The 14,676-nt window shown below is 38.2% G+C and overlaps 1 pseudogene; it reads right to left on the bottom strand.

Annotated features, from left to right (window-relative positions):
* Positions 1-9,546: 9,546 nt before the first annotated feature.
* Positions 9,547-10,255, bottom strand: LOC112913690 (14-3-3 protein zeta/delta pseudogene; annotated as a pseudogene).
* Positions 10,256-14,676: the final 4,421 nt, after the last annotated feature.

Here is a 14,676-nt window from a genome sequence, read left to right as displayed (position 1 = left end):
TGGCAGACTGAAAATGCAATGTTATAAAGAGGCCAAATTCTGGTTCCAGTGCTGAAAGAGCTCCACTAGATATCCTCATATTCATGCCTCTGTAATCCAGTCTCTACCAGAAATGGCAAGAAGAAAAGACTCTTCCTTCTCCAATGTCCCTCTTTATTTAAAAAGTTTAACATTATTCTCACTCTAAAGAAGAAATGCTTAAAGGAATTCTGCTGTTATCACAATGCATTTTTGGAGCTAAAAAGCAGTGAATTGATAACTGATGCAAATATCTAATGGGCATTTTAATTTGACATGTCCAAACTAAACTCTTCATTTTGTTTTTGTTTTTGTTTTTTTAATTTTTATTTATGATAGTCACAGAGAGAGAGAGAGAGAGGCAGAGACACAGGCAGAGGGAGAAGCAGGCTCCATGCACCGGGAGCCCGATGTGGGATTCGATCCCGGGTCTCCAGGATCGAGCCCTGGGCCAAAGGCAGGTGCCAAACCTCTGCGCCACCCAGGGATCCCTAAACTCTTCATTTTGAACCCAACATTTGCCTTTTTTGGTCTTCTCCATCTCAATAAATAACAACTCCACTCTTCTAGTTCATCAGTCCAAAACCTCTGGTGCCATCCTGACTCCTCTCTTTTGTTCCCATTCCATCCTCATTATGTTAACAATGTTGGCTCTATCTTCAAACTAAATCTGTAATCGGTCTACTCCTTATCAAATTCACAGCTACCATCCTGGTCCAAGCCACATCCTCTCTTCTGACTAGTCTCCTTATCTCCACCTGGCCAATTAGCAAATCTCTTCTCCAACATAAGAATGAGAAGTAATTCTGATGAAACTAAAGTATAAACCATATCATGTTAATTCTCCATTCAATGCCTCTCACCCACCCTACCCGCAGTCTAACCTGGAAGTCTTCACAGCCCTGCCTCCAATCCCTCTCATATCCTGCCTAACCCTGCACTTATTCAACTCTACTCATATTGCCTGTTGGCTTTTCTTCAAATACATCAGGCCCATTCCTACCTTAGGGATTTTGCTGCTTCTTTCCTTTGCTTCAGATATCTGCATGCCTTACCCCCTTGATGTTCAGAATTTTACCCAAATATCATCGTCTCTGCCAGATAATTTTTTGTAGCCACTCAATCTAAAATGCCACCAGAACCTAACAGTTGCTGCCACAGGGTAGATGCCCCATAAATACTGGGTGAATAAATAAATAATACATCTTGCTATTAGGTGATATTGTGAATGGAATTCATGTACTGAAAAAGAGGTGATATCATCCTAGGTACCTGATAATACCACAGTGCCACCATACCTGCCCTGGATTGCCTACCTACAGAATTTTTTTTAAGTGAGAGAAATAAACTTCTATCTTATTTAATCCACTGCTATTCAGACATTTTACTTATATTATCTAGTAGTTGACTAATCCTGATATCCCTTCCTATAGCTCATTGGTTTTCAACCCTAAATTTTGCTAGAACCACCTGAAAAGCTTTCAAAAACAACTAATACTTGGGTCTTACCTCCAAAACTACTGATTTGATTGATACTGGTAGAGCCAGACACTATTTCTCAGAAGCCTCCTGGTAATACTACCATGTAGCCAACATAAAGCTGAATTGGTCTAACCTTTTTTGCTAAATGTTTTTGTATCATTATTGCAAAGACATAATTTTCCCCTTTAGTCTTAGTTTTATATTTGGTTTCAGTGACTCTTAATCTGCCACTACTGGATTATACCAAAAAAGCAGAGTAATAAAATAATAATAATAGAAGCAATAAACACTATTTGCCTATTATTTATACCTTACTATATTTTCATATAACAACAAATGCTATTAAGAAAAGTTTGATTGCTTTTCTACTTTGCACTGTGATGAAAGCTCATCCTTGGTTAGGTCTCTGATCAAAAAGACTTACTATTATGCTCAATTCTGTGGTTTGTCCCAAGTTCTAAAAATGCTGACATAGTCCAGTACTTTCTCTGCAGGGGCCAAAAAGGATGGAGCTTTTTCCTGTAGTGACTAGAGAAGAAAATGAATCCTAAATCAATCTCTTATAGACTCTGATTCACACAATCCCAGCAAAGTATCCTAACACCTAGAGAGTACAAGAACAAACCAAACCAACTGAACAAGGAAAATGGGATCCTAGAGCCAAGGGATAAGACCACAAAAAACTTCAAAAGAAATCTTAGATCTTACTGATATAAGTCAGGGGACATTTTTATTACAAAACCAATCTGGACCTATTAGATAAAAACTAATGTTATGGACTCATGGCATTTCATTGTTATTTTATCTATAACCTTGATAGCAGAGAGCCACATATCTATACCCTAGAATAAAAATGGAGGTAATTCTGAGGGTTTTACCATTTTACCTCACCACTGGTTCCTCTCCAGCCAATTCTGGAACTTCTGACTGCTACCTATGTTAAACGTTAGAACTACCCTTCATGAACCAAGGACAATATGGGGATGAACACTGTAAGCAAAAATCCTGGTCTTGGCTCAACTGGAGGATCAATTATGCCACGGTTTCCATGCTTAATAATTATTATTTTTATTATTGAGAGGCAGCATAACATAATCCTTATAAGTGCTACAGAAGTGTCTTACGCTTCAATTTCCTTATTAATAAAATGGGAATAATAATATCTCTTATGTTAGTCTACTGTAAGGATTAAATGAGTGATCACATGAAGTGTTTAGAAAATACCTAATTTCTGGGAAATATTTGCTATTATTATTTAGTACTAGTAATAATATCACTATTAGTAACATCATTGTTAGTAACATTATCAGATAAGGAAATCTGTTTCCCATAACTTCAGGCAAAAGAGTTGTTATAAGACTGAACTGTGTCTTCCCAAAATTCTTATTTTGAAGTCTGAACTCCCAGTACCTCAAAATGTGACTATATCTAGAGATAGGGTCATTAAAAAAGTAATTTGGCAAAGTCATATGGGTGGGCCCTAATCCATGACTAGTATTGTTATAGCAAAAGGAGATTAAGACAAGACACACACAGAGGGAAGACCGTGTGAAGACATGGAGAAGATAGTCACCTAAAACATAAGGAGGGAAACCTCAGGAAAAAACTAACCATGCTGACACACTGATCTTAGACTTCAGACTCTAACTGTAAAGAGATAAACTTCTGTTGTTTAAGCTACACAGGCCAGATCCTTGTTATGGCAGCCTAGCATACTAACACAACAGTGCATTTCTTTATTTTATATAAATGTACTTAATGATTTCTTGCTCACCCCTTGCCAAAATAGTCCAAATGCAATCTTGGTAATTCCTGGTTACCCCCTCATTATTATTAGGGTAATGAAGATATATGAGGGTGTCACATAGCACAATGACAGAGATGACCTCTCTGGTCATTGTCCATCTGCCCAGTGGTTACCACCTAGACATACCCTCAGAATTCAGCCTTCTTCTTGCTTGCTGCTTGTGTGTGGCACACTGGAGATGTAAATATCTTGGGCAAGCCTGGGAACTGCAATATTCTGACTTCTCCACCACAGCACTGACAGTGAGCAGGGTCCCTACTCTAACTTCTGAGGTATCTTACAATGACTCCCCTCCTAACACTCCTGTCAGGAAGAAACTCTTCAACATGAAAAACATTAATTCCTTCTCTTTTGTCTCTCTCAGGAGTCATTCTCTCTTTCCTCTCCCTTAAGGGCCTCTAGCATAATCTCATCAAAAGGCCTAAATTGTTAGAAAATGAAAATCTGGGTGCATGTAAAACTTTCATTTTTTCATACCCAAATTTTCCTTGAGACAAAGAAGCACAGGGCCTGGCTACCTATTTGAATGAGGACACAATCAGAAAAACAGATTAATATCTTAAAAGTTATCCTGGAAACATTATCAAAGATTTAATACAAACTCTTAAAGTCACAAATTTCTGATGTTTAATTAAAAAAAAAAGTGTGTATGGGCTTCTTTCCTTCCTCTTCTCTTTCTCCTATAGCCAACTTAACATGCTAATTCATTTGTAGAAGGCGACTGCTGTACTCAAGTAAAAAAGGTGAGTTATTTTTTCCTAGCTAGGCTGTCTCTCCTTTGACCTCTACTCTTTTAGCTGAGGAGACAGAAGAAAATGTACCACGCAGGGATTTTGGTTGCAAGCAAGATAAACCAGCCATAACTGATTAAACTGGGGGTGGATCAATTTATTTAAAACTCTATTGGATAGCTCTCTAAATCACCAGGAAGGCTGGACCATTCTGCACAGAACCACGCATCTTGAAACAATGCTACAAATTAAGCTGTAGAACTGGGCTGACAAGGAAACTTTTGCCTGTGCAAGGGTGATAATATTCAATGTCCTAGATACTGTAGTCACTGATTCACCAAGAGTACAATTTTGCTATAACCACTTCCTTTACCAGAAAATGATCCCCTTGGGGCACTGGGTGGCGCAGTCAGTTAAGCACTGGCCTTCCGCTTGAGTCATGATCTTGGGGTTCCGGGATTGAGCCCCATGTCAGGCTCCCTGCTCAGCTATGAGTCTGCTTCTCCCTCTGCCTCTGCTCATATTCTCTCTCTCTCCCTCAAATAAATAAACAAAATCTGAAAAAAGAAGAAGGAAGGAAGGAAGGAAGGAAGGAAGGAAGGAAGGAAGGAAGGAAGGAAGGAAAAGAAAAGAAGAAAGAAAAGAAGAAAGAAAAGAAAAGAAAGAAAAGAAAAGAAAAGAAAAGAAAGAAAAGAAAAGAAAAGAAGAAAAGAAAAGAAAAGAAAAGAAAAGAAAAGAAAAGAAAAGAAAAGAAAAGAAAAGAAAAGAAAAGAAAAGAAAAGAAAGAAAAGAAAAGAAAGAAAATTATCCCCTTGTCACTAGGTCCACACTCACACCTGGAACATCCAACTGAGAGAGCCTTATTTGCCTAAGCCCTAGCTTCAAATGAGGTTCAGAAGGTGGGTATCTAGCATTTTTAATTTCTGTAGTTTAGAGTTGGCTCTCTCATGAAGACTCATCTCACATAGGATGAGTATTTAAGCACCAGGCAGCCAAAAACCTAAAAAATCTCCACAACAGAGAGACCAATAGAAAGCTAAAAGAGAGAAAACAAGAAAGGAATTCAGGATTCAGTTAGAAATGCTGTAAGTTGCATATAATAAAATACCTAACTAGGAATAATTTAAACAATAAAGAGTGTTTTTATCACATTATAAAAACCCGGAAAGTAAGACATTGCTTATTAGCTCAGTCGTTCAGCAATATCAAGATTAAGTCAAAAATTATTTTGGCCTTTCCATTATAATTCTAACATAACTGTTTTTAGCTTCAAAGCTGGAAAAAGAGAGGAGGAATGCCAAGAGACTTCTACAAACATCTCACGGTCCAGAATCACTGGCAACCTGTTCATAAGAAAACATATCATTAAAGCCATAAGCTAAAGCAGTAGTCTCCTTTTATATAAGGTAATGCCACCCTACAGAGTGCCTTTCAACAATCCCACCTGAATTTAATTTCTAACAAATATGTTCCTGTTATATGTTGCCAAAAGTACATACATCCCAACTGTGAGTGATCACTTTTATGAGCTACAATCTTCACATTTTCAAAATTTTAACCATTAACTGTGTCCTGGCATGTGTGAACACACATTGTTACAGAGCCACACTGGAAATCACGGAGGGTTCCCTTATTTGATTGCCTTCCACATTAATAGATGAATCTATGGAACTTACAGACAACCCCACCTCTTATTTCTCTCTCCCACCAGATATAGTTCATAATCATTACTAAGAATAATCCCCTTTATTTTAACTGTTACTAACAATGTTCATATTTTCATATTTCATGGTTCTGGAACTTTCTGAAGACCTACTTTAAGTGACATCTAAAATGCCATTTCTAGAGTGCCCAGGTGACTCAGTTAGTTAAACGTCCAGCTCTTGATTTCTGGCTCAGGTCATGATCTCAGGGTTATAAAATTGAGTCCCATATCAGTCTCCACACCCAGTGTAAGATTCTCTCTCTGCCTCTTCCTCTGCCCCTCCCCACTTCTCTTTCTCTCTCTCTCTCAAAAAAGAAAAAAAAGAAAAAAAAACCTTTAATTAAATAAAACATCATTTCTAAAGTCCTGGTGTGTTCTCCAATCACCTATACAATTACCTCTGTTGATGCCTACTTTGATTCTGGCATTCTGGACACTCCCACTTCCTATCTCTGCACTGCTCTTGATTTTAAAGAGGAGACCAGATGTATGGCAGTAAACAGAAGTCCACATCACATGCTTCTAAATGAATGGGATACCAAAATTAAGTAGGCACAAAAATGAAAAGATTCCTATGAAAGATCACTCAGGATACTATGGGTTGGAGTCCAGGCTGTGCTATTTGTTATTCAAGTAACTGTGAACATGCAAGCAATCTCTTGTAGACCAATTTATCATGTATACCTTATTTCTAATATTTTTTGTGAAGAGTCTCAAGTTTTTAAATTATTTCTAAAGAACAAGCAATGCATCCTATGTATTATTATTTGTAGAGATCTTGAAACCTCCTGGAAAGCATTCAGCATGTATTATTTACCTTCACCTCCATATTTCCTTCTCCACTCCCTACTTCACCCCACATTCCCTCCAAATGCCTCTTTCTTGACCACAATATTCTTAAACAATGCAGGGAACAGAAACGGCAAACAAAAGAAGTAGATTCATGTTAGATTCTGCTCAGGGAAAACTGGAGAGCTCAATCTGGTTTTAATTACCTTATTCTTTTTTTTTTAAGATTTGATTTTTTTTTTTAAGTAATCTCTATACCCAACATGGAGCTCGAACTCACAACCCCAATATCAAGAGTTGCACACTCTATCAATTGAGCCAGCCAAGCACCCAATCACCTTATTCTTATTCTCTTTGTCAGAACCCCAACAGTGGGTTCTGGTCACTATATTAGCTCTCAAGGGCAGTTATTTATTTTACACAATGGAAGTTTCTGGTCCAGAGGGTTGATTTCTTGAATCTGTCCAGTCTTATCTGAGACTCACCCATTGATCTGTGCTTTTGCCACAGACTTTGAACCTAATGGGTTAATGTTAAATATTAGGATTCTTAATATGTGGCCTTAGCCAAGCCTGGTAATTCATCCTGTTGTGCCTCCAATTTTCTCCAGAAGGGGATGGTAAAGATTTTAAAGTGAGTCTTATGGGGAACCTATAGCCGGATCAGAACACAGCTTTCACATGTTTCTGCCTAACGTTGAGTGAAGCTGAAACTAATGGACATGATTTCTCCACAAGTGGGAAAGCCCATATGTTAGATAGACCCTGACAATGAATACCCACTTACTCATGGGGGACTTAGCTTGACATTTAATCCAAAAGGAGCTCGAAACCTAGAAGAAGGTATTCAGTATTTGCCTGCAGTTTTCTCATTCATTTTCATGTTTTACTTTCCATTTTTTCCCCCATCATCAATATTTATTGAGCATTTACAGTGTACTATACAAAACAGAACATACAGAAAACACTGTCCCTGCTCTAGAGGAGCTTACATTCTAAAAGAAAAAAATATATACCTCTTTTATTTTTTTTTTAATTTTCATTTATTTATGATAGTCACAGAGAGGGAGAGAGAGAGAGGCAGAGACACAGGCAGAGGGAGAAGCAGGCTCCATGCACCGGGAGCCTGACGTGGGATTCTATCCTGGGTCTCCAGGATCACGCCCTGGGCCAAAGGCAGGCGCTAAACCGCTGCGCCACCCAGGGATCCCTATATACCTCTTTTAAAACGGTATTTTTGTTTGGTGTTTTCTGCAAGGTACTAAGGAAACAGTCTGTAGGGTGAGCTTTGGGTATAACTTAGCCCCATCATTATTTAAAGAGAGGAAGAGGAAGGATTTTAAAGGCAGACAATGAGAGACCATTCAGGATAGGTAGGGCTTATAAGGAGATAAACACAATCTCATCAACTAAGGAGAGATTTGCTGCAGTAGATAGGATGAGGGAAATTGTTTGTGGGATGCAAGCAAAGGAAACAAGGTATCCTTAGACATTGAGTGGAGCCAAAAAGATCATGCGGCCTTTTTTCCAAGTACATGGCCACCAAGTAGGAATGGTTGGTGACAAGACAGAAGGCTAAAAAAGGTAATCTTGTGCACCTGACAGAAAGAATAAAGGATCAAAATTGAGGGCAGGCTATAACAATATCAAGAAATTCTTGAAAACAAAAGTAATTTGGAAATACAAAACTTAGTTAATGCTACTCAATGTCATGATGGGCCAATAACACTGTGGCTTCCTAAGTTAGAAAATACCATATACCAAAATTTTAAATGGAACACATTACTTTTTTCCAATCAATCCCATCTCTGAAAAAAAAGATTTTTTTTTTTTAGGGTAGGGAAGGAATATGCACCATGGTAGGGAACAGTAGTAGTTATATTAGTAGTATCTTGTTATGATAAACTTTGTATTTAAACTTGATAAAAAGCCCATTAGCTGCCAAGAGGGAATAAGCAATATATTTCCAAAAATGTATAATTTCCTTTAGAGAAGTTTCAGAACCAAGAAACTAATTTTCATGAAAAGCTGTAGAGAAAGTAGTTGAAAAGTCCATTCATAAAACTTGTATTCCACTTACATGAACTTAATACACGTGTTCTTAACAATTGTGCTTGGATTGTTCATGAAAATTTCATAAGACATTAAACAAAGCTAGCCATCATCTCAAGTTATTTCCCTGTTAACTATTTTTACAGGACATGCATGTTAGGCAAGTATCAAAAAAGAAAAAAAAGTCACAAAAGCAAAACACAAACCAAAACAAAACAAAAAACCCTAAAAAAAAAAAAATTTAAATACATGGGATTTTTGTTTTGCTGCTATGCTTTATATACATAAAGTAATGGATATCAAGCAATTCATTTTTACTGCATCTTTACTTGTACATTTGTTCTTAGGTTGCCTAAAACATTTAAATACAAATAAAACAAGTGTAGCAAAAATAATGAAAGCAAACAGCAGGTAACTTTACAAATAATGGAATGTGAACCGTTTCTGCCCTTATCCAGAGTAAACTGGGTTATAACTAAAGGAACACTTCTGCAACTGTAGTCAAAGGTGTGCACATTGAGAATGAATATTCCACATATACTCATGGTTCACATATACATGTGATACTCATGGTTCACATGTAATATCTACGGGATACCCATTTCTACTACAGCCTTTTAAGTGCTCCAAACCTTAAAGTACCCACAATAACTACACCTGTATCTGGAACCAATTATCCCTTTTATTTCCCACCAGGACAAACCAATATGTAGGCAGTTTTCTTTGCTTAGACATGGAAGCAGTTTTAACACTGGCCCTTGTGAAGCCACAATGTACCAAAAGTACTATGCCAATCTTATAACTAGTATAAAAATTCCACATCCCCATATTGGCCACCTCAAGATGAAAACAGATAACTCCCTAAATGTTAACTGGCTCTAATATCCAACATAAAAACCACAAGGGAAATAGAGAAATTCAAATAGAAGTAACATAAATTTGTCATAAATCGTAAACAAAAAACTATCTGTGGGACAGCGTGAAAGACAAATGGTCTACTGTGTAAATTTTAGAATGAGGCAGACAAAAGTTGGAAGGCCGGTTAATTTTCCCTCCTTCTGCTTCAGCTTTGTCTCCTTGGGTGTCTGATGTCCACAATATCAAGTTGTCTCTCAATAATTGCATTATTAGTGTGCTGTCTTTGTATGACTCTTAAATTAATGTATCAAGTTCAGCAATGGCTTCATCAAAAACTGTCTTTGCAAGAGAGCAGGCTTTCTTTGGTGAGTTCATTATTTCATAATAGAATACAGTGAAATTAAGGGCCAGACCCAATCTGATAGGATGTGTTGGTTGCATTTCCTTTTTGATTTCAAAAGCTTCTTGGTATGCTTGTTGTGACTGATCCACAATCCTTTTCTTGCCATCACCAGCAGCAACCTCGGCCAGGTAATGGTAGTAGTCTCCTTTTGTTTTCAAATAGAAGATTTTGCTCTCTGCTTGTGAAGGGGATCAAAACTTTTCCAAAAGAGACAGTACATCATTGCAGATATCTCCAAGATGACCTATGGGCTCCTACAACATTTTTATAAGCAACTGAGATAAGATTCCTCTCCTCATTGGATAACTCAGCTCCTTGCTCAGTTACCGACTTCATGCAGGCTGCCGTGTCATCATATCACTCAGCCTGCTGGGCCAGTTTGGCCTTCTGCACCAGCTCATTTTCATCCATGACTGAATGTTGTGTGTCCAGAGTGGGTGGCGGCAGATGGAGAGGGGCTCAGCAGTCTCTGGACAGCAGTGGTGAGGCTGAGTGTACTTCCCTTTTTTAAAGGCTTCTTTTAAGAAGACTTCTTTGGGGGATCCCTGGGAGGCACAGCGGTTTGGCACCTGCCTTTGGCCCAGGGTGCGATCCTGGAGACCCGGGATCGAATCCCACGTCGGGCTCCTGGTGCATGGAGCCTGCTTCTCCCTCTGCCTATGTCTCTGCCTCTCTCTCTCTCTCTCTCTCTCTCTCTCTGTGACTATCATAAATAATTAAAAAAAAAAAAAAGACGACTTCTTTGTTGCCTGAGAACTCCTACCAACCAGTTTAGTTTATCTTTGATTTTAAAAATTACTTGATATATTCATGAAGCAAACTGCCTACTTTTCTCTTTCTTATATCTCTGCAAGCTTTTGTCTTTCAGTGTTCATACTTCTATAAATGTGGATTCCACTGTTTTCCAGAATAAACATCTTCCTTACAGGCATCATTGTTTCTCCACGCAGTAAGTAAAAGAAAGTGCTCCAGCTTCTTCTCCATGGAAACTCTATCCAAGTAGGCCTCTGTGAGGTTAACAAAAGACCAACTGCCCACCAGCAAATTTGAGAGCAGCTCCAAAAGCATATTACCTGGGAAAAGCTGAGGAGGCTGGGGGCAGTGCAGCAGAGCCACATACTCCACAGGAGTGTGAGAAACACAGATATTAAATGTGACAACACCCAACTCTTAATGGCTCATGCAAAAAAAAAAAAAATTATTGGCTCACATACCTAGGAAAGATGCTAGGGATAGTGCATAGAACAAAAGAAGAGGTGAGGAATCAGAGCCTACATATGGGAGCTGGAACTCAGAGGTCATTATCTCTTCTGCTGCTCAAATATCTGTTTCTCTCTACTTGGCTTACTTTCCTCAAAAGACTCCTTCCTCTTATTTATCAGGAAAAGTGTCTATCAGGTGGGTTTGTATTTAATCCCCCCTCATACCTCCACAACAGAAAGAAATTCCTTTACTGTTCATTAAAAAAAAAAAAAAAAAAGGAAGAGAGGGCTCTGGTCTTCCTTCTAGATCTAGAGTTGCCAGGTTTAGCAAACCAAAATACAGGACATCTAGTTGAAACAGAATTTCAAATAATAAATATTACTTTCACTGGAAATATGTATCAGTACAAATATCTCCTGTTTGATATTTGATAAGATTTCTACAGAGGTGAAAATAATATCATAACTTAGACCTCCTGGTTGCTGTTATTCTAAAATTCAAATTTCAGTGGGAATCCTATATTTTATGTGGAAACCCTACACACTTGGGCCAAGTTCCCATCACAGACTAATCACTATGCTTGTTCATACCCCCACCCCACCCACTCACTGTAGGGGTAAAGTCTGATACCAGGAGAAAGATAATGAGGAAAACACTGTCACATACAGCCAAAAATAATAACTATGCCATTCCATAGCAGAGGTGGCTAAAGGTGGATGGAAAGAAGCCAAGGATAAATGAGTCCAATTTATTCACCATTTGCTTGGGGCTTGGCGTAAAAACTGGAGAGGCTCATCAAATCTGGTTTTCATCACTGAAGATCTGTATTATTATACATTGCCATTGATTACAGAACAAAGCCACGAAAAAACCTATCTTCTGATGGTTTTAGAAAACATAGTAATTCCTATGTAATTGGTACACTGATATAAAAGACAAGTGGTAGGGGTGGACTAAATGACTATGTTTTAATATTGGGGGCATTGCCAGGATGGTAGGCAATTTTATTTTACTGTTTTTCTGGGATCAAGAAGCTTCTCTAAGCTTCTCTCAGTGGTGATTATAAAATAATAAGCAAAAAAACATCTTGGCTCTGGCATCAGGCAAGATGACAGAAATATAGGCTTGTCTGAGTTTGGCAGCAGCACACTTAATTACATTGACAATGTGTGGCTGTGTCATTTCTTAGGAACTAATTATTCTATTCTTTTGGAATGAAAATGTCCCAAAGGACATGGTTTTCGAAATATAACTTTTGGACCAGAGATCTCAGATGCAGGGTATCAAATTATAACTAGCTGTTGATAAGACAGTTTTATCATTTTAAACATCTGTATCTTTTTTTACAGAAATAATGTAAGTTGATGCGGCTATTGAGTGATGACAAAATATCCTCCTCACAAATCTCAAAGGCTAAATCTAATTCCTCAGATGAGGATCAGACTTCAAAATTAATGTTCTACTAGGTGACGGGCACTGAGGGGGCACTTGATGGGAGGGGCACTGGGTGTTATGCTATATGTTGGCAAATCGAACTCCAATAAAAAATATATACAAAAAAAAATCAGTGTTCTACACAAAATGAGAAAGAAAACAAAATTTCCTAACGTCAATTTAAGTGGGAGCAATCACTTCTGTGGATAACAGTGACTCGTCAAAGAGATAAACTAGTTCAAAATGACAATGAAACTGACGAGAGTGGCAAATGCCAGTGTATGCATGTGAGAGAGAGACAGAGAAAAAGAGACAGAGATTGACTTTACATTGGGGTAACAAATTGCTTTCACTTTGAGAGATTTCACCATGAAGACAGTTTTCGATATCACGGAGAGGAGACATGGGCCATGATTACAGTACTAGTCTGGACCAGTTGTACCTCTCTGACTTCTCCCTCTTTCCTTGCTGGTTTATCTTTCTTTCCTTTTCACCTTCTAAATCTAAGCATTTCCCAAAGTTCTTTCTTAATTCTCCCTTCCTCAATAAATGGCCATAAATGGAACTATCCCTATTTTGGCACACAGCCCCTGCATAAATTTGGCCAGTTTTACAGTACACATTCTAGTCTACGTCCCCTTAAAATCTTTCAGCTTTTACGTGGTAGTCTAATATGGAGGATCCAAATCTATCCCTACCCCTCTTTTTCCCACTGACTTCCACTAGTGAATCTCTAGCTACTTACCTAACAATTTCTTTTAACCAGAAAATAAAAGCCAATTTAATTTATGCTCTAAGAGCAGAAGGAACTAAGAGTGGAGATCTTCCTCTAGCAGGAGAAAATAAAAGTTGTGAGAAATCATCCCCATTTGGTTGGTATTTTTTAAGAATAAATGGCCTACCACTACTAGTCGTATACATTCCCTTAATACTATAAAAATGTAGTGCCAAAGGGGATTCTCAAAGGACCTGGTTAAAAGAACACCACACAGTCATAGCAGCAGTGAAGGGCAGCTTAATAGGCAACTCTCTAAACCCTAGATTGCAATGATAATATTTCAGCCTAGCAGCAGCTCCTGGTTGCTGGGGCAACCTCTAGTGGTAAGTGGGGAGAAAAGGAAAATGTCTAACTGAAACCATGAAGTGAGTGCTAACAACAGACATAGCAGCTTACTCAGCAGGCTGCTTTTTAAGACAGCTCCAGCTCTCACCCAAGGACACTAATGAGAGCTAATAGAACTAACAGAGCTAAATGATCTGCCTATTCAACAAACATTTTCATGCTTGCCTACTTCCCAGGTCATACACTTGTCCCAGTTCATGAGATTAATGTGGGCTTAGGAGCTGCCACCATATAAACCGGAAACCTTAACTTTCTTCCCTTGCTTATTCTCTGGCTACTTCTGCATTTGGGCACTCTTAAACAGAGTAAAACAGAGTAAAATTATACCCATTTCCAGATCTAGAGCTATGCATCTGAGGTTCCTCTTAGAAGCTTCAAGGATGCTTTCTTTCACCTTCTTTGAAGGATACTACTTCAGTGGTTCCAAAGTGTTTCCCTTTTGAAGTGAAACCCTCTAAGTACCCCAGCTAATCTTCAATAGGATCTTGCCTTCAATATCTCTGCACAATGTTTCCAATTTTTTTAAAGATCTCTCTAACCAATGCCAGGAAAGCAAAATCCCCAGTGAACTTTCTTAAACAAAAGTATAAAGTAATCCTCATATTGCCAAAACATCCAACAACTTCCCATTATTCACAAAATTAAGAAAACAAAAAGACTGCAACAAATTGCTTCCATGTATCTACACAAACCTAGCTGATCTCACCCTACTGCCTCCAGAATAACCGAAGTGCACGTCATTTCTTAAATACATTTCTAACATCATATAGTTGCCTATTACGTTCCCTCCACCTGCAATTCCATCCACCTCACCTGTCAAAATGCTACATTTAATTCAAAGGATGACAGTAATGTCACTTATTTCACTATATCTTTTTAGTCATCCTCAGACAATGGTAATGTCTCCATCTTCTAAATGCTACCAAGGACAGTGCCAAGACTACAGGCTTTGAAACTCAACACTGTAAAGTGTGAATCCTATTTCACATTCACTTTGCTCTGTGTCCTAGACAAATACGCTTAACACCTTGACCTCCACCTTCAAGATGATGACCTCTCTTTCTTCATTCAT

This window comes from Vulpes vulpes, chromosome 1 (genome assembly GCF_048418805.1).
Source record: "Vulpes vulpes isolate BD-2025 chromosome 1, VulVul3, whole genome shotgun sequence".
NCBI lineage: Eukaryota > Metazoa > Chordata > Mammalia > Carnivora > Canidae > Vulpes > Vulpes vulpes.
Note: the sequence above shows the minus strand (reverse complement) of the source record. Positions and strands in the feature narration are given on the sequence as shown.